The sequence below is a fragment of the Ictidomys tridecemlineatus genome, unplaced genomic scaffold, assembly GCF_052094955.1.
Source record: "Ictidomys tridecemlineatus isolate mIctTri1 unplaced genomic scaffold, mIctTri1.hap1 Scaffold_174, whole genome shotgun sequence".
In the NCBI taxonomy this organism is placed as follows: domain Eukaryota; kingdom Metazoa; phylum Chordata; class Mammalia; order Rodentia; family Sciuridae; genus Ictidomys; species Ictidomys tridecemlineatus.
The window spans coordinates 440,091-465,110 of NW_027521507.1; positions in this window are offsets into that span (position 1 = coordinate 440,091).

A 25,020-nucleotide genomic window follows, 5' to 3' on the forward strand; every position below is an offset into this window, starting at 1 on the left:
ATTCTAGGAGATGATAACAGGGGTATAGTAAATGACATAGTTAAACTCTCTGAATGTGCCTTTTTACTTTCTACCTAAAATTGATTTTTGGCTTAGTGATTTCTGAATTTTTCTCTGCTCAGGATATCAAAGGTAATGTCCTCTAACATCTTATCTCACATTTGTGGCAGATTTACCATCTTTTTCAATCTGCAGACCTAAGGAATCATCTCACTTATTCTGGGAAAAGATCTGACTTACCTAAATCATTGTTTGGAAGAAATACCTTATTGAAGAATATTTCATAATCATTTTTTCAGTACTTTATTTTTTTATATTTTATTAGTGTATTATAGTTGTACATAATATTGAGATTTGTTGTAAAATATTCAGAATTACACACAATAGATTTTTTTCAATTTGACTCCCTAGAACTCCCCACCTCCCACTCCTTGGTCCTTTTTCTTGACTGATCTCCTTTTGATTTTCAAGCAATCCACCCTCACCTTTTATTTCATTTTCTTGCTTCCTTGCTTCAATATATGAAAGAAAACAAATGACCCTTACTTTGCTTAACATGATGGTCTCTAGTACCATTGATTTTCCTGCAAATGTCATATTTTTTTTCTTTATGGTTAAATAAAATTCCAGAGTGTATATACAGCACATTTTTCTTATTTTTTTCATCCATAGTTGGACATAAAGTCTGATTTAATAGTCTGAGTATTGTGAATTATACTGATATGTATGTATTTTAAACATGGATATGTATAGTAAAATAACATTCTTCAGAATAAATACTAATGGGAAGTATAGCTGAGTCATATAATCATTCCACAACTAGTATTCTTGAGGAACCTCCATACCAATTTCATAGTGGTTATTCAAATTTACAGTATCTCTAAAAATGTATAAGTGTCTCTTTTTCTCCACATCCTTTTCAGTATTTATCATTATATTTATCATTTATGAGTGCCATTCTGTCTGGAATAAAATGAAATAATGCTATACTTTTTATTTTCATTGTCCTTATTCTTAATTATGTTGTGTCAGGGGCCACTCTAGAAAGGAGCCATGCACACACCTTGAAGACCCGAGTAAAGATGTGCTGGATTGATATTGTACCTATTACAATGCAAGTGCACTTGCCTCTTTTTGGATAGAAAGGTACAGCTCTGGGAGTGGGTGTTACTCAACTGGAGTGGAGCTGCCTCTTTTTCCTTTATAGTACTTCTGACCTTTTTTGGATAAAATGTTTCATGGAATCTCCCCTTGTTTTTCCCCTGTATAAGAATAAACAATTTCAGTGGCTCATTTTTTTCCATGGACCCCTAAGATCACTGTGACATCTGCATATTTTGAAAAGATTATTCTACATTTTGTGCTTTTTTCACAATTTTCTTAAGTTATTGAAGTAGTCAGATTTTGTGTACTCAGAATAGCTTGTAAACTCAGTTCGATGATGATAATTTTGAACTTTTTGTTTGTTTACTTATTTACAAATATCTTTATTTATTTATTATGTGCTGCTAATAATGAAACCCAGTGCCTCACCTATGCTAGGTGTGCACTCTACCACTGAGCCACAATTCCAGCCCCTAACCATTTGTCTTTATTCTTATGAGAAGTGTTAGTTTAGTTAATTTGCTCATTTTTAATGGGTTACTTAATATTTTGTGTAAAGTTTATTGGGTCTTTAAATACTCTAGATATAGAGGCAAAAGATTAGCTAGCAAATATTTTTTTACCAATGCTGTGAGTTCTATCGTCACATTCCTAATTGTTTGCTTTCCTGTGCAGAAGCTTTTTAATTTTATGTAGTCTCATGTATTAAGCCTTGGCATTATTATTGAGCTTTAGGGGTCCTATTGAGAATGTTGTTGCCTCTGACTAAAAGATAGAGTGTCAGTGCTCTATTTTTTTTAGCTTTTGTGGCCACAAACTAAAGAAAACCTAAAGCCATCATATTTGCAAAGCTACAAAGAATTATTCTCTCTTAGAGCCTTTAGAGGTAGTATGGCCTTTACACTACTTTGACACTAGACTATTTTCACACACTCACACTTAAGAAATTGGACTTATAACACCACAAATTGCAAAAGAAATCTCTCTCTCTCTCTCTCTCTCTCTCTCTCTCTCTCTCTCTCTCTCTCTCAACAATATAAAACCAGACTTTCAAAAAGTATCTTTAGTTGTAGCTGAACAAATTATTTTATCTTATTCATTTTTATGTGATGCTGAGAATGAAATCAATGCTTTATACACACCAGTCAAACACTCTACTACAGAACCACAACTGAAACCTCACGAATCAGAATTTCTTGCAGCTTACATATTCTATATTATCAAATTTGACTTTTTGTGGGGAGATTATTGAAACAAAACTCAGTGGTGCTTAAAAACTGAACCACATTTCCAATCTATTTTATTATATATTTTATTTAGACACAGGGATTCACTGAATTTCTCAGAGCTTTGCTAAATTTCTGAGGCTGGCTTTTAACTTGTGATCCTCCTCCCTCAGTTTCCATGTTTCTGAGATTATATAAGTGCACCACTATACTTGGCTATGCCATCAAATTTAAATAATAAAAATGTGATGAACAGTAAGTGATAGCTGTCAAAGCAGTGAATGAACCTGCTGGAAAACATGACTGAAGCCTTGCTGAGTGTCCTGAGTGGCAGTTACAGAACCATCAGGCAGCTTCTGAATCCTGATTAATCTGTGAATGTATTGTGATTTTTTTCTCCAGGTAGTGACTGCCATATCTGAATGAAATTACAGAATGCTGAGTGGGCATATGACACAGAGCTATTCTACTAAATGAGAGAATTTCCCCACACATACACATTTAGGTGATTACAGGTAAATAATTCTGTGCTGAGTGATTATGTTGCATTCAGTGATATAGTAGGAAGATCACTTTAGTTGTTCCTCCTATACTCTTGACACTGCATCACAGTTCAAGAAAGGCAAGATGATTAGCCCCAACATACTAAGTCCATTCAGTGCCTCTAGCTAAACAAAAAAGCCATCTTGTAATCTAAATAAGATACACAAATGTTATAAATATTAGTTTCAAAACTTTCTTCCTCACCTGTATAGTCAAAACTCACACACTTAAAATTTGTTAGACATATTAATCAACAAATTGATATATCCCAACATTATCATCCAAATTCAACCAACTTCAATTCATTGGAAGTCTGGATGCCCCTCTTTCTTAGTATTGTCTTCACTCCCTCATTTTATATATCTTGCATTCTTACCTTCACTCTCTAGTTTTTTTTTTTTACTTTTTTCATTTTGTTTTTTGTTTTTGTTGTCCTCCATGCCAGATTTCTCATTTTGTATATCAGTGGTGATGGGACTGACTTAGACAACAGGAGGACACCTCATTCTGGTGAGAATGAGAACTACTCAAAAGATGCCTGTCTGCCCATGTGGCAGAGTTTCCCAAGGTGAGCAGGCTTCAGAAAAAGGCTTCCTACTTTTATTTTTTCATATTTGAATGCAGGGTTTTTTTGGCCCTACATAATCAAAGTAGAACAAATTAAGTATAAAGGTTCCACATATTCCATTTTATTTCTTTATTTCTATACAGATATAGAGGCAAGTCTTGAAAATAGAAGAGTATGAAACTCTCCGGAAAAGTGGGAAAGGAAGTTTCCTACTGTAATGAAATGTAAATATAAAGATACTACACAGATAGTGGCCATTAAGATGTTCTATGGGGGTTTGTGGTGCTGGGGCTATAGCTCAGTGGCAGACCACTTGCCTATCATGTGTGAAGAACTGGGCACAGTCTTTATAATCGCATAAAAATAAACCACAAAAAAGCATTCTGTCTACACAAAACTATAGTCAATCAATCAATCAAGCAATTAACCAGGTTTTGTATGAGAAACCAGAAACAATTTGTAAATAAAATAAGTAAATTTGCTTCTTTTGACTTTATTTCTGTGAAATTTAAATAATAATAATAATAATAATAATAATAATAGGCAATAATAAATATAACCTGGACATGGTAGTTCAAGCCTATAATTCCAATGACTGAGGAGACATAGGAAGGAGTACAGCAAATATCAAAGTAAACATCAGCAAATTAGCAAGGACCTAATCTATTTACTGATACCCTTGCCAACTTAGTGAGTCCCTCTGTCAAATTAAAAAAATATATATAGATAGTGCTGGAGATGTGTATTACTGATTTAACACGCCTGGGTTCATTCTCTAATACCAATAAATAAATAAATAAATAAATAAGCAGAAAAAGAAAAAAATTCATAAATCTTTATTCTTCAAGTACTTTTCCTAATTAGATCATTTGACTTTTTTTTATCTCAAGGTTTATGTGCAAGGGATATGTGTGTGTGTGTGTGTGTGTGTGTGTGTATGTATGTACTAGAGATTGTACCCTGGGGCACTTAACCACCAAGCCACATCCCCAGAACTTCTAATTTTAAAAAGATATTTCAATTTTTATTATTTTTTATTTTTTAGACAGTCTTACTGTTGCTTAAAGCCTAGAAACATTGCTGATTCTGGTGTCAAATATAAAGTCCTTTTTCTTCAGTCTCCTGAGCCTCTAGAATTACAGATGTGAACCACCATTTCTACTGTTACTAGTGCATTTCTACAGGATATCTGCTGCAGGTTATTTACTCATCTGCCTTGGCAGTGACAATATTTTCTGGCAATTATTCAAACATTATATACTTAGTTTATTTCTATTCCTATTTTATTAAGAGCTTTTTAAACTCTTTAGATATGCACAACATATTTCAGGTATTTTGGCATATTATATATTCATTCAGTATAACTTATCTTAATTAACATCATTTTTCTGATTGTATTAGATGTGGTGATTCACTGTGCTATGTTAACACATGAACATAGAAATGTAATGTCTAATTCATTTAACTGTGTCATATTCCTATCTATCCATCTATTCCTTTCATTGCCCTTTGTCTTATCCAATAAACTTCTATTCTTCCCCTCCCTTTTTATTGTCTGTTAGAATTGGCATATCAGAGAGAATATTCAAACTCTGTTTTGGGGAATTGGCTTATTTCTCTTAGCATTATAGTTTCCAGATCCATACATTTACTGGCAAAGTCATTCTTTTTTTACAGCTTAGTAATATTTCATTGTCTATCACATACCATATTTTCTTTATTTATTTATCTGTTGAGGGAACCTAGGTTGATTCCATAGTATATATACTGTGAATTGAACTACTATAAATATTGATGTGGCTGTATAACTAACAGTATGCTGATTTTAAGTCCACTGGATTTATGTTGAAGAGTGAGATAAGTGGGTCAAATTAGGCTTCCATTCCAAATTGTTTGAATAATCTCCATCTGGCTTTCCATAGGGATTTCACCAATTTGCAGTCCCACCAGCAATGTTTGATTTTTATTTTTCCTTCACATCCTCACTCACATTGATTTTTTCTTTTTATTTGTATTCTTTTTTAAAAAAAATTATTTAGTTTTTACTTGTGGTTGGACACAATATCTTTATTTTATTTACTTATTTTTTATATGTTGCTGAGGATAAAACCCAGTGCTAGGCAAGTGCTCTACTCCTGAGCCACACCCCAGCCCTTTTTTATTTGTATACTTGATAATTACTGTTCTAATTGAAGTGGATTGGATAATTAGTGTAGTTTTAATTTGCATTCTCTAATGGCTAAAGATAATAATATTAATAATATATATACATATATTATATATATGGAGAGAGAGAGAGCTAATAGAAACTACTAAATAAAATAAAATTATTCACAATTTTATTAGTTGTATACACATTTCCTTCCCTTAACCTTAACAGGCCTAAGGATGCATCTGCTTGGAGAAGCTAGCATTTTCTTTCTTGAAGTTTCAGTGGACATTTTTTTTCTTTTGGTGATGAAATCTAGGTACACTTAGCCACTGAGCCATATCCCCAGTCCTTTTTTATATTATATTACAGACATGGTTTCACTGAGTTGCTTAGGTCTTTTCTAAGTTTCTGAGGTTGACATTGAACACATAATACTTCGGCCTGAGCCCCCAGAACCACTGGGATTACTGGTTTGTGCCACCATGTCCAGCCAATGAACATTTTTTTAAATTTCCTTCTCTTTTTATTGATTTTATTGATATTTATTGATTTTATTTATTGATACTCTTCTGATTGAAGTGGATTGGATTCTTAGTGTAGTTTTAATTTGCATTCTATAAATGCTAAATATAATAATAATAAATAATATATATTTATATATACTAATATACACTATATAATATATATTATAATATATGCTAATTATAATATATAATATATAATAACAATTATATATAATATATAATACATTTTATATATATATATAGATATAGATATAGATAGAGAGAGAGAGAGAGAGAGAGAGAGAGAGAGAGAGAGAGAGACCCTGTAATACATCTTCTTCTTTAAAGTGTTTTGGCAGTAACTTGAAGAAGTTTAAGAGTAATTTCAAGTAACCCTGTATCCTTGCTATGCATTTTATTGCCCATTATAAACTATTTCCTAACAGTACTTACTGTACTCAGTGATACAGTCTCCTCATAATTTTCCAGGTTCACATTATTGTTCCACTAGGGCGAGGAACAACCTGTGTCTCCATTTTCCAGATGAGTCCAATTATCATATTTGTCAGAACAAGAGAGACATATTCCATTTAACACATTTGGTCATAAATGACCCTGGAAAGTGTGGAGCTGTAAAGCTTGTAGCTGCCCTGCAAGCATTTCTGTTGTTTTTTCACAATGCATAATTCATCTTCTTTCAATCCTGATAACAAGTTCTCCAGAATACCTCTTTAAAGATGCCTTGAAGATCTCCAATCACCACATTTTAAAAACTTTATGTTATTTTAGAATCTGCTTTCTCCCATTCTCTGGCACTCTCACATCCAGCACTCTCACCATTACATGAAGAATTCTTTCAATGTCCAATGTATACTATTGGACTTTAGTAAAAAAGAAAAAAGAAAAAAAATATATATATATGGAATTGTAAAATCCTAGGCCCTTTTAGGTAAGTGAAATCTACTTGGATGTTTTTTTTCAACAAAATTACTGCATGGGATAAAGGCAAAAAAATTCTTCTTTCAAGGAACACACTCATAACCATGAATTTCAAGTTTTTCTTTCTACTCCGGAAGCTTTAGTGGGTTGTCATCTATTCACATTGTATAGTCTAGAGTGGGCTTATTCATTGGCTTTAGCTACTCTAGCTTTATTACTCATGGAAGTAACTTTCTATTTGAATAATAAAAACTTTTGGCAATTAAAATATTATTTTAATTTAGAATTTTTATATTTTCAAAAAAAAAAAAAGAATCAAAAGGTGAATTTATTTTTGAACTGAGGAAAATGCCAATCATTGAACCAATGGGTTCTGTAGAATAAAAAGGGATTATTCGCCAGTCACGGAGCGGTGGGAACCCCTAGTCAAACCCTCCTTTCTGAGCATATGGTTGAGGGCCATTTGTAGGATAAGAAAGCCAATAGCCTGAGGCATGGGAACAAACTGGAGTAGGAAAAGTGAAATAACTGGGGATTGCATCTGCTGCATCAAACTCAGATTTTTATATGTCAAACATTCAGATAATGGTGGGCTCAGCATGCACTAAGGGTGGAACTTTGACACGCTAGTGTCAGAAGGGTACTATCAGACAGTTGTGAAGGTCCAGTGAAGGGTCAAAAGATGATGTTTCCTCCACATTCCTTGGAAACATAAAGAGTGGCCAGTACTATTGTGATCCTATCGTTAGATGTTTCAGAAAACTATTGGAGTACACTGCTCAGCTGGATGACTTCCAAAATTTGAGCCATAAGCAAGTAACAAAGAGTAGAAGAAATTACAGAATTTTTCCAGGCTTGCCCTGTTGTACATGGAGGCTTCTTTCTGTGTAGGACTTCTCTATATGCAAATGTAACTTCACAATTTTTTTATTTCTGTTGTACATCAGTTTAATTTTCAGCTCAGCCCAACACCTTGTTGGACTTTTAGTGATGTTAACCTCAAATAGGTTTCTCCCAAATTGCCTCTTTCCTCTCCTGTTCTCTGTTTTCTGGAAAGCATCTCTAGTTCCAGCCTACAGTAAGGAGAATTTGTATTTGACTCACTTTTTACAGGGTGGGTATCCATGTACATGATGTCATACCATCACAGCAACTAGAATATTTTGGGGAGAGTATTTTGAGGCTGCACAAGTATTCAATTTCTCCTTGAAGTTTTCAGACCAAGTTTGGTTTTTAATAGCTTATTCCTGATTATAATATTCTGATGAAGACTATTTCTCTTATTCCTTCTTTGTTTATTAATTATAATTATTTTATATGAGGAAGACTTAATTATCCAATCATAAGTTTATGTTATTGTAGATGAAAAGATATTTCATTAATTGGGCTATAATCAAATGCAATCATGATTTATTTCATTAATTCAGCGAATAATGTTTGGTCATTGAGAATTCTTTCATTTGTCTCCCATATAATTTTAATACACCCAACCCCTGTTTTAATTTCCCTGTTTTTTCATGTCTACATGTCCTAGGCTCAACTTTTATTCTCTCTGCCTTGTTTCTAGAATGCAGCACTTCTACTAGAAAGTGTTACTTAGAAACTTAAGTCTGGCTGGGTACAAGGTATTCTCATTGCTTCTACCCAAAGCTCTCTCAAAGAGAAAACCAGAAAACATGTATATAAACTCACCAGGTTTACTTCTCCAAATCATAATAACAGAGAATAATAATTCCTCAATTACTTTCCAGATTTAAGTCAATTTATAAATCCTGAACCCCTTAAATGAAAGGGAGATGATGTCCCATTAAAGAAGGACACTGGTACACTATCAAAAATCTTTCTTTTAATCTTTCTCCCATCTTTCCCCAAAAGAACCTAGGGCCTTTTAGCAGAGTAACTACATTGGGGAAAAGGCATTGATCAGATTTTTCAGTGGCCACTAGACATAGGTTCTGAATTGACCTTGATTTCAGGAGAACAAGAATGTCATTCTTACCCTCCAAATGTATGGAAGTCAGGAGATCAATGGAGTTTTATGCAAGGTCTGACTTACAGTTTTTTCAGTGGGTTCCTAAACTTATCCTGTGGTTGTTTTCTGAGTCCAGGAATGTATAATCAAGACAGATACACTTAACACTTGTCAAAACTCTCATCCTCATTCTCTGACCTATGGAGTGAGGGTTATTATTGTCAAAATGAATAAATGGAAGTATCTTTTGTTGTCTATAAATTGGAAAATACTGAATCTAAAGCAATGCCACATCCCTGGAGCAATTGCAAAGATTAATGCCACAATCAAGAACTTTAAAGATGAAGAAATATTGATTTCTACAAAATTCCCATTTAACTCTCCTATCTGGATTGTGCAGAAGACAGATGGGTCTTGGAGAATGACAGTTGATAATTGTAAGCTTAATCAGGTTGTGACTTTAATTGCAGCTGCTGTACAAGATGTTTGAGTACATTAATACATTTCCTGGCACCTGGTATGTGGCTATTGATTTGGCTTTTTCCCCCTCCATCTTAGTATAAAACAACCAAAAGAATAAATTTGCTTTAAACTGGCAAGGCCAGCAATATATTTTCACTGTCTGTTCTCAGAGGTATGTCAACACTGTAGCATTGTGTCATGTCTTAGCTCATAGAGACCTTGATCATTTTTCTCTTCCACAAGGTATTACATTGATCCATTATATCAATAACATTATGTTGGTTGGACCAACTGAGTAGGAGATAGCAAGCACTTAGAACTTGCCAGTGAAGCATTTGTGTATCAGAGGATGAGAAATAAATACCATAAAAATTCAAGGGCCTTTCAACTTCAGTAAAATTTCTAGCAGTCCACTGTTGTGGGGCCTTCTGAGATATTTCTTCCAGAGTAAAGAATTAGTTGTTGCATCTCTCTCTTCCTAAAAATTAGAGAGAAACTCAATGCCTGATGGGTCTATTTGAAATTTTGAGACAGCACATTACTCCCTTGGGTGTGTTACTTCAGCTGATCTATGGAGTGACTAGGAAAGCTTATTCTTTTGAGTGGTGTTTAAACCATGAGAAGGCATTGCCACAGGTCCAGGCTGCTGTGCAGGCTGCTCTGCATTCAGGTGATATGATCCAGCAGAGTCAATGGTTTTTAAAGTGTCAGTGGCAGAGAGAGAGACTGTCTGGAGCCTTTGGCAGGCTGCAATTGGTGAATTACAGATAGGGCTATTGAGTTTTTGAAGCAAGGCCCTGCCATAATCTGTAGACAAATTCTCTTTCTTAGAAAAATAGCCCTTGGCTTGCTACTAGACCTTAGTGTAAACTGAATGCTTGTCCATGGGCCACCAGGACACTATTCAACCTGAGCTGCCCATTATAAACTGAGTATTATCTGACCCCCAAAGCCATTTAGTTGTGCATGTGCATTATCACTCTATCATTGAGTGGAGGTGGTATATACATGATCAGGAATGGGTGGGATCTAAAGGAACAAGAGGGTTGCATAAAGATGTGGTCAAATTGCCCGTGGCTCCTACTCTTGCTGCAGTACCTTCTGTTTCTCAGTATGAACCTATGACTTAATGGAGTGTACCTTATTATCAGTTAACAGAGAAAGAGAATATTAGGGCTTGATTCAAAGATGGTTCCACATATTAAACAGGTACCACCTGGAAGTGGATAGATAAGGCTCTTTTGGCCCTTTCTGGAATGACCATGAAGGACAGTGTTAAAGTAAAATCTTCACAAGGGGCAAAACTTCAAGCAGTGCATCTGGTTGTGCATTTCTGAGAAAGAAAATTGGTCAGAAGTGTGACTATACACCTATCCTTGGGTTAAGGTTATGGGCTGGGTAGCTGATCAGGGAACTGGGAAGAACATAATTTGAGAATTGGCAAAAAGGACACTTGGGGAAGAGGTAAGTTTATAGACTACTCTGAATTGGCAAAGGATGTGAAGATACTTGTGTTTCGTGAAAATACCCACCAAAATTTGACCTCAGCAGAGAAGGATTTTAATAATCTGGTAGATGGGATAACCAAATTTATGTATAGCAGTCCACCTCTTTTCTCAGCCACCCCTGTCATTGCCAAATGGGTTCGTGAAAAAAGTAGTCATGTGTCAATGATGGTGGTTATGCATGGGCACAGTAGCATGGAATTCTACTCACCAAGGCTGATTTGGATACTGCCACTTCTGAGTGCCCAAGTTTCCAGCATTAGAGACCAACACTAAGCCCCTGATATGGCATCATTCCCCAAGGAAAACTGACAGCAACTTTTGGCAGGCTGACTATTGGACCACTCCCATGATGAAAGGGGGAGCAATTTGTCTTTTTTGGAACAGACCATTATTCTGGGTATGGATTTGTCTTCCCTGCACATTGTGTTTCAGCCAAAACCACCATCTGTGGATGTATAGAATGCCTTATTCATTATCATGATATTCCAAACAACATTGCTTTAGACCAAAGAACTAACTTTATGGCCAAAAAAAATGAGGTAGTGAACTCATGATTAAGAAATTCACTGGTCTTACCAAATTCCCCACCACCAAGAAGCAGGTGGCTTGAGAGAACAATTTAGTAGACTGTTGAAGATGCAGTTACAGCACCAGCTAGGTGGTAGTACATTGCAGGGCTGGGGTAAGGTTCTTCAGAAGGCTTTTTATGGTCTCTGAATCAGCATCCACTATATGATCCTGTCTCTTCTATTGCTGGAATTTACATGTCTAGAAATCAAGGTGTGGAGACAGGAATGGTACCCCTAATCATTACTCCTAGTAACACAGTAGGAAAGTTTTTGCTTTCTGTTACAGCAACCTTATGCTCTACAGCCCTGGAGGTCTTAGTTCCAGAAAAATGAATTTTTCTGCCTGAAGTAAAGCAATGATTTCATTAAACTGTAAGTTATCACTTCCTCCTGGCCACTTTGGGCTCCTCATGTCTCTGAGTCAATTGGCAAAGAAGGAAGTTAAGGTGTGACTGATCCAGCTTCCAATGGGGAATTGGACAGTTTTACTCCAAAATGGATGTAAGAAAGCATTCTCCAAAATTGCAGTAGATCCCTTAGTGCATCTTTTGATATTACATGGTTCTATTATTAAGGTTAACAGGAAACTACAAAAATACAATTTTGGATTTTTTGAGATAGTTTGTTTTTTAATTTTTTTAATACAGTTTTTATGTCTACCCATCTATCAACATGGTCCAGTGTTTTCCTTTTAAGTGATTAACTACTTTGTGACCTTCTTAAGAGCCCTGTATTGGGTGAATATTCAAATAATAATATTTTAATTCATTGTGTGACATATGCTTATCCCAAAAAAGGCCTCACTTAAAACATTGCCATTAACTCTATCTGCTATAATAATTTCTGAGCCAGACCTTGTTCCGTTCAATCTTATCAGAACAAAACTTTTTACAGTTGTTATCTGTTGTTGCTCAAATTCAAACATATACTAATAATAAAATTCTAGAACAGGTCAAAAAATCTGTTTTTAAGTTTAGTTAACTTACTATATCATTAAATGAGGGATAAAGGAGAAAAAAATAATATTGGACAAATAGGAAAGAAAAAAGAAAAACAAAAAAAAAGAAGAGAGAGGGAGAGAGAGAGAAGTAGAAGCTGTAAAAGATTAATTTCCACAAAGGTTAAAAAAAAAGTCAAAAAGATGAATGGGTGTTATTTAAGTTTGTATAAGATAGTGCCAGAGGGTGAGTAGGAGGTAACAGAAGCAAGTAAAAACTAAAACTAGGAAAACAAAGGCAAGAAGATTGATTCCAGTTAATGCTTTAAACTATTAGATAAAATAAAATAAAATTGATTGAAGATACAAAGTTGGCAACTGGTTTTAAAATTATTAGTCAAGGGAATGAATAATTTGAATGATCAAAGTTGATGTTAGAGTTGTTTATATTATAACATATTTAGGTTAAGAAAATTCTTCTTGACTCTTTAGATTTTATTGGAGTTTGGATATTTAGTCAATATTCTTCAACCTTAGGACATAGGTTTCTTCTGACTTGCTGGGTGAGAGAGACCAATTTTCTAGTTTTCTTGATTATTCTAACAATAGCTTCTGCTTTTTTTCCAATTAAGGGTCTTCTGCTGACTGCCCAGATGGTGCAGTGGTTGTATTGTGCAGAGTAATTTTAGATGTAGGTTCTAGGATGGACCTGTGATTTCTGTCAGTGTGTAACTATTCCTCTCTGTTGGATCATTTTCATAGTAATAAATGTCCTAGTACTTGTCTATGGGCACAGAAATTCTGTGGATTTTGTTAGGGCAGTGAAGGGTCTCCAGTAGTTTAATTGGACTCCAGTTTCTACTACCTCAGGTTGTGAATGGCATCTGTTGATTCCCCCATACAAAGCCCCCTCAGTTATCCAAAAAATTCTCTGTCATTTTCCAGTTAGAATCATAATTCAGGGTGTGCAACTCTTGTGGCTGGTGTCAAGTGTCTTTTTTCTGAATAGTTTCAGGCAATTTTCTACTGGTCTCTATGCTGCTGGATATGGAGGTAGCTTCCCTCTGATTGTTTTTGGGATCTCCACTCAGCAATCTGGATCCCAGGGACTCTCCCTAGTCTTCCCTCCTGTGTTGTGTCCCTCACGTTAATTTCAGTGTCCAGGAGTATATTGAACCCTCCTTTCTTTATTTGGGGCAAGAGGTGATCTTTTGTTGCCTCTGTCTGAGACAAGTGAGCTAGAAAAAACTATCCTTATCTGTGTCACAGAAGCTGAGCAGAGGTTGCTGTACTTCCCAGGGCACGTGAACTTGAGCTCACTTTATTCCCCTTATTGATGGTGAAGAGAAAGGGGAAGAACAGTTTCAGCAATTTAGGGCTAATAGAAGTTCTTTCTGGCCCTAATTTTAAGGGTTTCACTGTATGGGGCTTCCCTCTGGCTTAATTTGCAGCTGTCTGGGTGTGAGAAGACACCATGCTAATTTAAGATGTTGACAGGGCAGCTCAAGGTTCAGATATAGGGATTTAGTATAAAAAGAGAGAAATATACATTTTTAAAGGAAACACCCTCAGGTCATTAAAATGTAGAATTAAGCCATTGAGATGTAGAAAATGTAGTTGCAAGCCTTGGCCTTGCTTGAAGGAAAATCACATTGAAGAAAAACTGGCCTGAAATTTGAAGCTCCACCTTGAATCTACCTCCAGTCCAGCTGCTGATATAGCCTGAAAGGGTAAAGTTTCTAAGCTGCAAAGCCTGAGTTAAAATGTAAATGACCAGGCAACCTGAGTTGTGTTCTCCCTTTTCTCCACAAACTACTTGGACCCTTCTCTAGAGACATCTCTTCTCTCGTGGCAGTTCCAAAAAGGTCATCATGGACCCCAGCTTAGCTTTCTGCTCAAAAATATTTGTTAAGCTCTTTATGTTATCTTTTAATTTTTTAGTCTAAATTGTTATATATGACAGCAGAAATTATTACAGCTCATATTACAGACCTAGAACTTATTTTTGCATATCTCTGGTTGTACATAAAGTATTTTGTTCATAGTTAAAGCTTCATCCCAGGGTTTCATTAACTGACTTCCAGACCACTCATGTATAATCGAATCAAGTCTTTATTGAAGCACACCGGTGGTGGCTGACCAGAACATAAAGCTGTTTCCTAGATCAGCCCCAAAGAATTGCAATGACACTCATATTATAAGACTGAAAACCGCAAAAACGATGTTCAGGGGGTCTAGCCATTGCATGCAAGCCAGGTTACAGAAGCCAGAGGATGCAGTCAAGCAGAGGGAAGCTTAACCAATCACAGTTAGCCCAGTCACCCCAGTTACAGAAACAGAGCCCCGTTACCCTAGTTACAGAAACAATACCCCATTAGGTAGTTTTGTGTTCTTAAAGGTTTCTGTAGCAAATGGAAAAGAACATCTTGCCCCAATCATGACTCTTCTACTTGGCATGGTTGTTTTACAGGATGAAGTCATAAAACAAATGGAGTCACATTTGCTCCTACTATCACAGCACAAAGACCAAAATAGAAGAATCACTCCTGATACTTCTATGGCACAGTTGGGTAACTATTGTTGAGAATAACCTAAAATATGTTTAAAAATATAATTTTCACCTGGCTGGTGGAATATGCCTGTAATTCCATGAATTCAAAGACTGAAGCAGGAAGATGTTGAGTTCAAAATCAGCCTCAGTAACCCTGTCTCTAAGTACAATAACAAAGAGGGCTGGAGTTGTGACTCAGTGGCTAAGTATAACTGAGTTCTAACCCCAGCACCAATAAATAAATAAACAAACAAATAAATAAATAAATTTGCAATACATAAAGATAATTAACATTTAAAGAGATGAAAATACTTATTACTATAATTACTACTGCTTATATATGTACTGAATTATCATACTGTACCCCATAAAATGAATATATAAAATATATATTAAAGATCTTCTAGTAACTTTATAAACAACTGTGAAAAACTTCTCTAAATTAAATAGAATTTTATCTGTCATAATTCTAAAAATATCAACATATAATTTGTATACTTTCTGAAAATTTTAAAGCATTTCAGTGGATTGGGTTCAAATCTTTTTTCTTTTGCCCACAAATTACACCCAGTGGTGAATAAGCATTGAGCAACACCCCCAATCCTTTATTGATTGATTGATTGATACAGGGTCTCAGTAAGTTGCTTAGGCTTTTCCTAGGTTGTTAGAGAATGGGCTCAAACTTTTGATTCTCCTGCCACAATCTCCCAAGTAGCTGAGATTACAGGTGTGTGCCACATTGCAATGTATTCAAAGAAATAGGAGGACTGCTTGCTATGGATTCAATTAAACCTCAGTCTACACTTCTCACTCTTTCAAGGTTATATTGCCTTATATATCAAGAGTTTCTTTATTTTCTGGGTTTATGTTTCATAAGAGATCAAAATGTAAAATTCAAATGATAGAGAAATATATAAAAAATGTGTGGCCTTAATAATTCATGCCATAAAAATTATGGATTTGTAGTATTATTTTAATAAGAAAAAATATTAAATTTGCATTTATAAATAGAAGTCTGTATTTTCTATCACTGAAAATATCAAAAGATGTACTATGGGAAATGCTGAAATATTATATATATATATATATATATATATATATATATATATATATATATATATATATATATATATATATCTTACATTCTACTGACTCATAATATTGTTCCTTTTGTGTGGTAATTTTGGATTTAAAATTATGATGTAATAAACAACTGAAAATTGAGAACTGGTTCAGGTAATTTGTAGAAAAGTTGCACATGTATATCTTCTAAATAATGAAATAATCAAAATACACAATAATAATTCCTCAATTAATGATCATGTTCAATTAGTTGAAATGGTGGGATGCTGTGCCACAAGAGTTACAGTGAATGACAAGTATAAAAGAGAAGAAGACATGAAAAGACCCTTCACAAATAAGCTCTAGAAAGAGCATGAAAACATCTGGAAAGATGCTAAACAGCACCTGTCAAATGGGAAATGAATTTAAAATTAATAGTTGATTTCTCTAGCCACTAATAAATGACACACACACAAAATCCAATAGTAACAAATACCGATTGGTTGTGGAGCACAGGAATTCTTTTTGATTGTTGCTTTGATGCCAATACAGTCTTCTGGGAAAGAAGTACTGTAGTTTTTATCCTTAATATAGTTACCATATTATGCAGTGATCACACTTCCACATTTTATCCTCATTATTTGTAAACTGATGCTTACAGAAATGATGTATATGCTACCAAACCTTTATCCTTCTCCCTGATGCCAATTTAATAAGGAGGACATGGTTTTGAGAAAAAGGCAAAGCAGGTATATTATTGCTTTTCTAGAAAGGAGGAGCACAGGGGACTCAAGTTCCAGAGGCTTTGATTCTGTTCATCTGAGGGAATATAATCTTGTGTGTGTGTGTGTGTGTGTGTGTGTGTGTGTGTGTGTGTGTGTGAAGTAGGGATTGAACTCAGAGGCATTAAACCACTGAACAACATTCCCAGTTTTATTTTAAATTTTTATTGAGATAGAGAATCTCACTGAATTGTTTAGCACCTTGCTTTTGCTGAAGCTGGCTTTGAACTCAATCCTTCTGCCTCATCTTTCTGAGGCACTGGAATTACAGGCATGAGCCATCATTCCTGGCAGAACAAAGAATATTTTCAAAATAAGCTAGTCAAAGACTGCCTGCCATGTACTCCCTGTAAAGAAAAGTAACTGTTCACTTGTTAATTTGGGAGATATCTATTCCTTAGGTCTCCTGGGACCATCTTTGAAGTCAGAATTTTTTGGTTCCTCTGGTGGATGTGTTCTCAAAGCTGTCTGATTCATGGATGGCATGGATGGAAAAAGGCAATCTAGTTCCTAGTTATGGAACAGGAGAGGAGAGAGAGAGAGAGAGAGAGAGAGAGAGAGAGAGAGAGAGAGAGAGAGAGAGAGATGTCCCCTTTTTTTCTTTTTAAAAAGTCTCAGTGGCAGAGTGTCAAGTGTTATATTCAAAGCAGGGGGCAAGCCAATTTCACATATGCAAATATTCAGAGCAGATTTATTCAATAACAATTTGAATTGAAGGAAATATAGCAAATTAATGCTAAATATAGCATTAATATATGGAATATATGGAAATATAGCAAATATGCTAAAAATTCTTTAGCAAATTAATGGAGAAGTATATTTATTTAAAAAAATTCACTCAACAAGAAAAGAGTAGCCTATTAAATAGCTCAACAACCAAAATAAAACTTAAAGGCATTTTCTAAGTAAAAGAATCCAGTGTAGTAGAATGAGACAAGGTCAGACACCAGAAGAGTATCAGAGAGTAGATTTATTTGGCTGCAGCCAGATTCAGAGAGAAAACTTTTCACTTTACTCAATCAATTGGCCTAAAAGCCATTTTCAGGATGTTTTACTACTTTTAACCCAGTGTATAGGGAGAGGTACTCAGAGGTTCAATATCTGCCGAAGTTCCCATCACAACAGAACGTTTTCACTGTTCTGGGTAAATTAACACCATAAAAATACTTTTTTTATTCTCAAGGATCAGCACCTGAGAAAGAGCTTCTTTTACCCCCCTTCCCTCCCCCAACCTTTTGAACCATTACAATGGAGCCCAATTAGTCTTTGAAATGTAAATATCCCTGTGAATATCTCTGGCCCAAAGACAAAGACTTTGTTACAATAGAAACACATTTTTTCAAATACACTTCCCACTTGAAAAAATTTCACAAACTATATTATATCATTGCAATAATAGATTGCTCAAAAATCTTGTGAAAAACTAGTGAAGAAGTGTTCAGCATCTGATACATTGATCTCTTTCAGGCTCATGGCAAAGTAAGATAAAGAAACAGGAAATAGGAAGCTTAACTACATTGAACTCTTTTGTATTTTCTTTTGCTCATAGTTATAAGACAATTATGGTGAAGATTTGTAGAGAAGCTTAATCAGGATTTTCTGTGTAGAAGGGGATCTCATTAGAATAGGATGCAAAGGGTACTTCTTTTATTTAATTAATATGACATTTCTTAGAAAGAGACAACAAGGAGTAAACTAAGGATACTGATTTTCACTGTTGGACAAAAGTACATCCTCTGATAAAAAGTGGATTTTTTTTGTCTTCCTGCATCACAGTTCCTGATATTTCTTTCAATGAAATTCTATTAGAGAAATACTGATGCTTTTCTTTTTTTTGTCTATTAATATGTGCATGCTCATATCAAAACTACTCAGGAATCTGCAGGAGTACTGCAAGTCTGTGGGAACTTTGGGTAACTTAGTGAGACTTTGTGAAAAAAATTGACAGGATATGTATCTCATTGGTGGACCACCTTAAGGTTAACTTCCCTATACCAAAACTACTACAACAACAACATGAACAACAGAAATCCAATAAATAACATGAAAGAATACTTTATGAACATTCATTATGTTAAAAATAGAAGTGTTGGGCACCATGTGAAACAATTGGAAGTCACCCACACTTCTGCTAAATATATAAAATGGTATAGTAGGTATACAAATAAATGATGATTGCTAAAATTTTAAACATAGAATTGCCCCATGACCTACCTAGCTAGATTTCCAAATGAACTGAAAACAGATATTCAAACACTTGAACATGAATATCAATGACATCACCATGTCCACTAGGAAATATATGAAATCTAAATTTCCATCAAGAATGATAAACAAATGAGTCTATGTATTTATATTATCCATGTCTGAGTAAGCACATGTACATATAGATATATTGATATAAATATATACATATATCTATATGTGTATATTGATATACATATAGATATACTGATATATATATATATTTAAATATTACTCTGCCATAAAAATGAAGTACTGATACAGGTGACCATGTAGACAAATCTCAAAAATATTTAGAAAAGTAAACAAAATCAAACATAAATTTTCACCTGTGCTATTACTACATCTATATAAAATATCCAAAATTGGAAATCATAGAGTTAGAGAGAGTTGGTTTCCAGGGCTTGAAAGGTATGTAAGTGAGTGGTTGATTAACAGATTACATGGTATATTTTCAGTGGTTAAAATGCTTAAAACAAGGTAATTGTGGTAATTATACCACAACATTGTAAATGTCACTAAAATTATTTTCTGATAGGCACTTTTATGAGAATTCAACCTCAATAACACCAATCAGAAAAAAAAAAAACTTGAAAACCCTGAAGTCTATACAATTATAGGTAGAGGTGGCAGAAATGAATTATGGAATTGGACAGAACTTTCTTATCTTTGTATTTGAACATATGACCACAGTAACTGCATCAAGTAGAACCACAAAAATAGAATCCTATATAGAATGAGTTATACTTCATGTATTTATAATATGCCAAAATATAATCTATCATCATGCATATCTTAAAAAACCAAATAAAATAAAATAAAAAGAAAGAAACTATGGACTTATAGTCTCTCACATGTACTCTGAATCACCAAACTAAAGCATGGATGGTAACACTGAATACCAGAAATCAAAAGCCTTCTCTGGGTCAGGCAGTATTCTTGATTCATTATTTACTTTGTCCTTATCTTTGCACTGTCTTGAGTCCTGATTGGAAGATCTCTTATCTTACAGATGAGGACTGTAAGTTTGAGGGATGACTGATTGTTCAAAGGTCAATATCTAGGCAGACTAAGGCTCTGAAAATTAATTTGTGTGATTTCCAATCTACTGTATCATCTATCACAGTATAACATCAGTGTTTTGTTGTTTTGTTTTGTTTTGGTTTGGTTTGTTTGTTTGTTTTTTCCTGGTAGGAAGAGGAAGCAAGAGGTAGAAATTATAATAGGGTACCAAGAACAATCTGCATAAACTATCAATGTTAAAAACTTGATTGTGGTCACTGTCACACTGGTAAAAAGGTATATCCAACATGACAAATAATGACTTATATATGTATAGTTTATTGTATTTTAGTATTATCCTAATAAAATTGTTTTAAATTTGAATGAAAGAGATAAATGTTCCTCAAAAAAAAGTATATATTTGGAAAGCATAGAAAAAGATGCTGAATATTATATGTGATTAAGGAATTACAAATTAAACACACCTATAAAAATTTACACAATTTCCAACCTAACAATATGAAGAGCTGGAAAAGATGGGGAACAAGAAGAACTCTCATACATTGCTGTTGGGATAACAAAATTGGATAGTCACTCTGGAAGAAAGTTTGATGTACACTTAATATGGCCCACTAATTTTATTTCTCAGTGTTAATTCAATAGAATTGAAAGTTATTTCCACACAGAACCCATATACAAATGTCCACATCTTCTTTATTCATGATTGCCAAGAACAGGAAACAGCTAAGGGATAATTCAGTAGCTATTTACCGGTTATTAATGTAAAACTATGATATATCTATTCAGTAGAGGGTTATTCAAAAATTTAAAAATATCAAATTTACTCTCAAAAATGAAAAAATATGGAGGCATCATAAACATATACTGCCAGAAATAATATATTGTCTGAAATGTCATATTTGTAAAATTCCAAATTTATGACATTCTGAAAAAGTCAAAACATTAAAAATGTTAAACATTGCCAAGAAATCAGAAGGAGTAGGATATGTTAAAGAGCTGAAAAACAGGGACTTCTGGCATGGTGAATCCACTATGCAAGATGCCATCATGGTAATTGACATTATTCTTTGTCAATGCTTAAAAAACTCTAAAATTGGTGTTTTAATAAATAATTAAACTATTTATTGATATCAATAATTATTTAATACCATAACTATTGGCAAAACATTTTGATTTTGTGCTTACATAAAATGTTTCTCAGTAATACATGAAGAAAAAAATAGTAGAAACTCTGAATAAGGGAAAGCATATAGGATCATGGTACTATGTGCTTTATTTCCTTGTAAATTTACAAATCTCCTCAAAATGAAGTCTGTTAATTAAAACAATCAAAGAAGGCTTGGTGGTTTTCCTAGCCTCATACATGCCCGGCCTAGGACTGGCCCTCAAGAATAAAATTGTTACTGAGAATAAATAATTTCCAACAACCTTGTTTTTCTTTCTTTTCTTTCTTTTTTTGTATATTTTTTGTGTGAAGTGTTGCTGGTGTTTTCCTACAAAAAAGTCAAGAAAATCCATTTTCACAATTTTAATTTTTACCATTTTCATACTTTCTTCTTCTTACCCAACTAATCTCTGGTTGAAGTAAATGTAGATAGTCTAAGTAAAGAGGTGTGCTTATACACATTAAGGGGCAGATAAATTGTTGGTGATATTACTGAGAAACACAGTTTTATGGACCAGATAAATACTAGGCATTTGGTGATACTGAGAGTTCTATATTCTTATTTTTTTTTTATAACTTAACCCTTCCCAAGTTGATCTTGCATTTATTAGCTATGGTAGTTACTAACACTAACCTACCAGAAACAGATAACAGGGTCTGTGAGTATTTTCTGTCCAGGTTAAGTTTCATTATGCTCACAACTATATTTAGTAGAGTTGTACATGACCAGGGCCAGTCAGGACCTTTTTTACATTTCCCAGCCAAGGTTAACAGAAAAGAGGTTCTCATTTTGGTTCCTAGAATGGGAAAGAGAAAATTCTGCATGATTGGTATCTACACTTCTTTTTTTTTACAGTTCTTAAACTACCTGGTCATGGCTAAGATGAACTATATAGTAGCTAAAGAAATTATCTTCAAGCACAGATTGGTTCATAATGAAAATGTATATCTGCTAAATATTCAATATGATGAGGGTGAGAGAATGAGAAGATGGACTACAATGGAAAGAGGTAATTGTGAGAAAAACTGTCTCCCTCAGGAAGAAGGTGCTTTAACTTGTCTTCATTCTCAGATGAGAAAAACCATTATTCAAATGTTTTCCTTCCTTTCTCTCTTCATTTCTTTCCTCCTTCCTCATTTTTATGTTATTTCCTTCTTATCTCTCACTCTCCATCCCTTCCTTGATTTCTTTCTAAGAGAATATGCCTCAGTTCACTCTCCATATTTACTTCTCACAAACTACTCATTTGGAAAATAAAGCTCTATGGGAGAGATATACATTTATATTGGTTGTCATTACTCTGAATTGTTTCCAATTGAAAAATATGAAAAATATATTTTAAGAGCATACATACTCACATAAAACATTAGTTCAAGTTTTTTAAAAATTTATTTTCTTATACAACAAGCCATACATATCTGTGGTCTAGTGAGAGGCCTAACATTGTTTTTCTAAAAACAGAACCAAAAAAAAAATAGCAATAAAAACCAAATTATTTTCCATTACATTACTGACTTTTCTGTAATAAGAGCAGTTTATAATAATTTAGAGAAAGTTATTTTATCTTTTCCTGAGAAGTATTCAAATTTTCAAAGGAATTTTCACTGATTTTTTTTACCCAAATATCAAAGGATGATTTTGCTCACTGAAAACTTTAAAGAAAAAAAAATGTTTTTCAAAGACAATTTAAATTCATTCAATGAATGACAACAGAATTGGGGTATTCTTGTAAAGTAAGCATTTTCTACAGAAATTTTTGTAATTTTAAAAGAGAAAGGTAATTTGTCATCAGAGTACAGCTTTGCCACGAATATATGAATCCACACATTGAAGTCAGGATATCCAAAGCTTGGGAAAAAGGAAATTTTTCTTGAAGAAGACTTAAAGCTTGGAAGTATCTATTTCTTTGTACCCATGAGTCTTTCAGGCTCTGAGTGACTATTCTTTAGAGGTGCCAGAGTTAATGAATATTGCAGCATTATTCAAAGTGTAGCCATTTACCTAAGAAGACTTTCTGTTATTACTGAATCAAAGACAGATTAACAAGTTGAACTTGACAGTTGCTTCTACCACAGCCTGGTTTATTAGTTTCCCTTGAAATGAAAAATTTTATTGAATTTATTAAAAATATATGTGTAAACTATTACCTTCTACACTGTCCTCAGCAGAAAGAGAACTGATGATCTATTTGCTTAACTTAGTTGCTTTCTACAAAACATCTCTAGACTTCACATTTGGGTTTCTGGCTAAATTCAGCATGATATTTATGATAGAGCTCCTCTTATTTACCTATTTCTTAACAGTGTAATAGTATCTTATATTCTCCTACTCTACAAAAACCTAAATATCTTAGTGTAGTAATTATCCCAATACACACACATGAAAAATGCTGATTTCACTTTTCATGGAACTTAGCTTTTAATCCAGAAGTATTTCATAATGTTCATCCTGCTCTCATGGGGGCTCTGTCACTTCCCTTGACTGATCCTCTTGTGTTATATTTATTTCAAAGGTTTTTGCATTTATTTAAGAAGCATTATGTCAAGAGTATGAATGACATTACATTCCAATAGCAATAAGTTTTATAATATTGGAGAGTTAGAGTGTTAAAATATTTTATCCATCATTTCATACTTCCATGTAGAGACCCTGATAGAAATTATAGCTACTTTAAGTGTTGTATGGATAAAAAATTTAAGATGTGGGCTAAAAAGCTAGAGTAAAATACTCAAATTGAATTCATGTCTGTGTTATTAAATGCAGTTTTCCCAAGTGACCATAAAATACTACACACACACACACACACACACACACAAAAAAAAAATGTCTTAAAAAATATTGTTATTTGAGGACTAACATTTGTCAAAGCAGGCTAATGTTAAGGTAGGTATTTCTCCTCTAAAGTATGAAATCTTGAGTGTACTACATTAATTCTCCCAAGGAAGGGTTTATCACTAACCTAACAATTAAAAAAAACCCTTATCAGAGAAATTCTCAGCCCAGTTCTACACAAAGTTGAAAAAATAATGAACACCAATTCTTCTAAAATTATTTTATGAAATAGAAAATAGCAAAACCTTCTAATCTCATTCTATGAAACTAATATCAACCTGATGCAAAACCTAGACAAAGACACATCAAGGAAAGAACATTTCAAAGCAGTATTCCTGGTAAACAGAGATGTAATAATTCTCAAAAAAATTATGGCAAACAGCATACAAAATCATATTAAAAAGATAGTACATCACCATCAGTGGGCTTTGTCCCAGGGATGCAGGGTTGGTTCAACACATGGAAATCAATAAATATTTTTTTACATAAATAAATGTAAAGAAAAGAATCAAAAAATTATCTCAATAAATGCAGAAAAAGCTTTTGACTAAATATATGTTCAAAACACTAGAAAACTATGTATACTAGAAACATATCTTAACATTATAAAAGCTGTGTATGGTAAATGCAAGGGAAACATTCTTCTTCTTTTATGGAGTATGGAGACTTTACTGAAAACAAAACCGGGCAAACAGAGGATTACAAACAGGAATGTGGACTTGTAGCAAAACAAAATCAAAACCAAAACAAAACAAAAGGGCAGGGGAAACGGATGTCAAGAGGACAGAAGGGGTAGTGAGAGCAAGGAAAAGGCTGAGTAGTTTTTGTTCTTCTTCTTCTTCTTCCCATTTCTTTAAAAAACCAACACAATAAAACA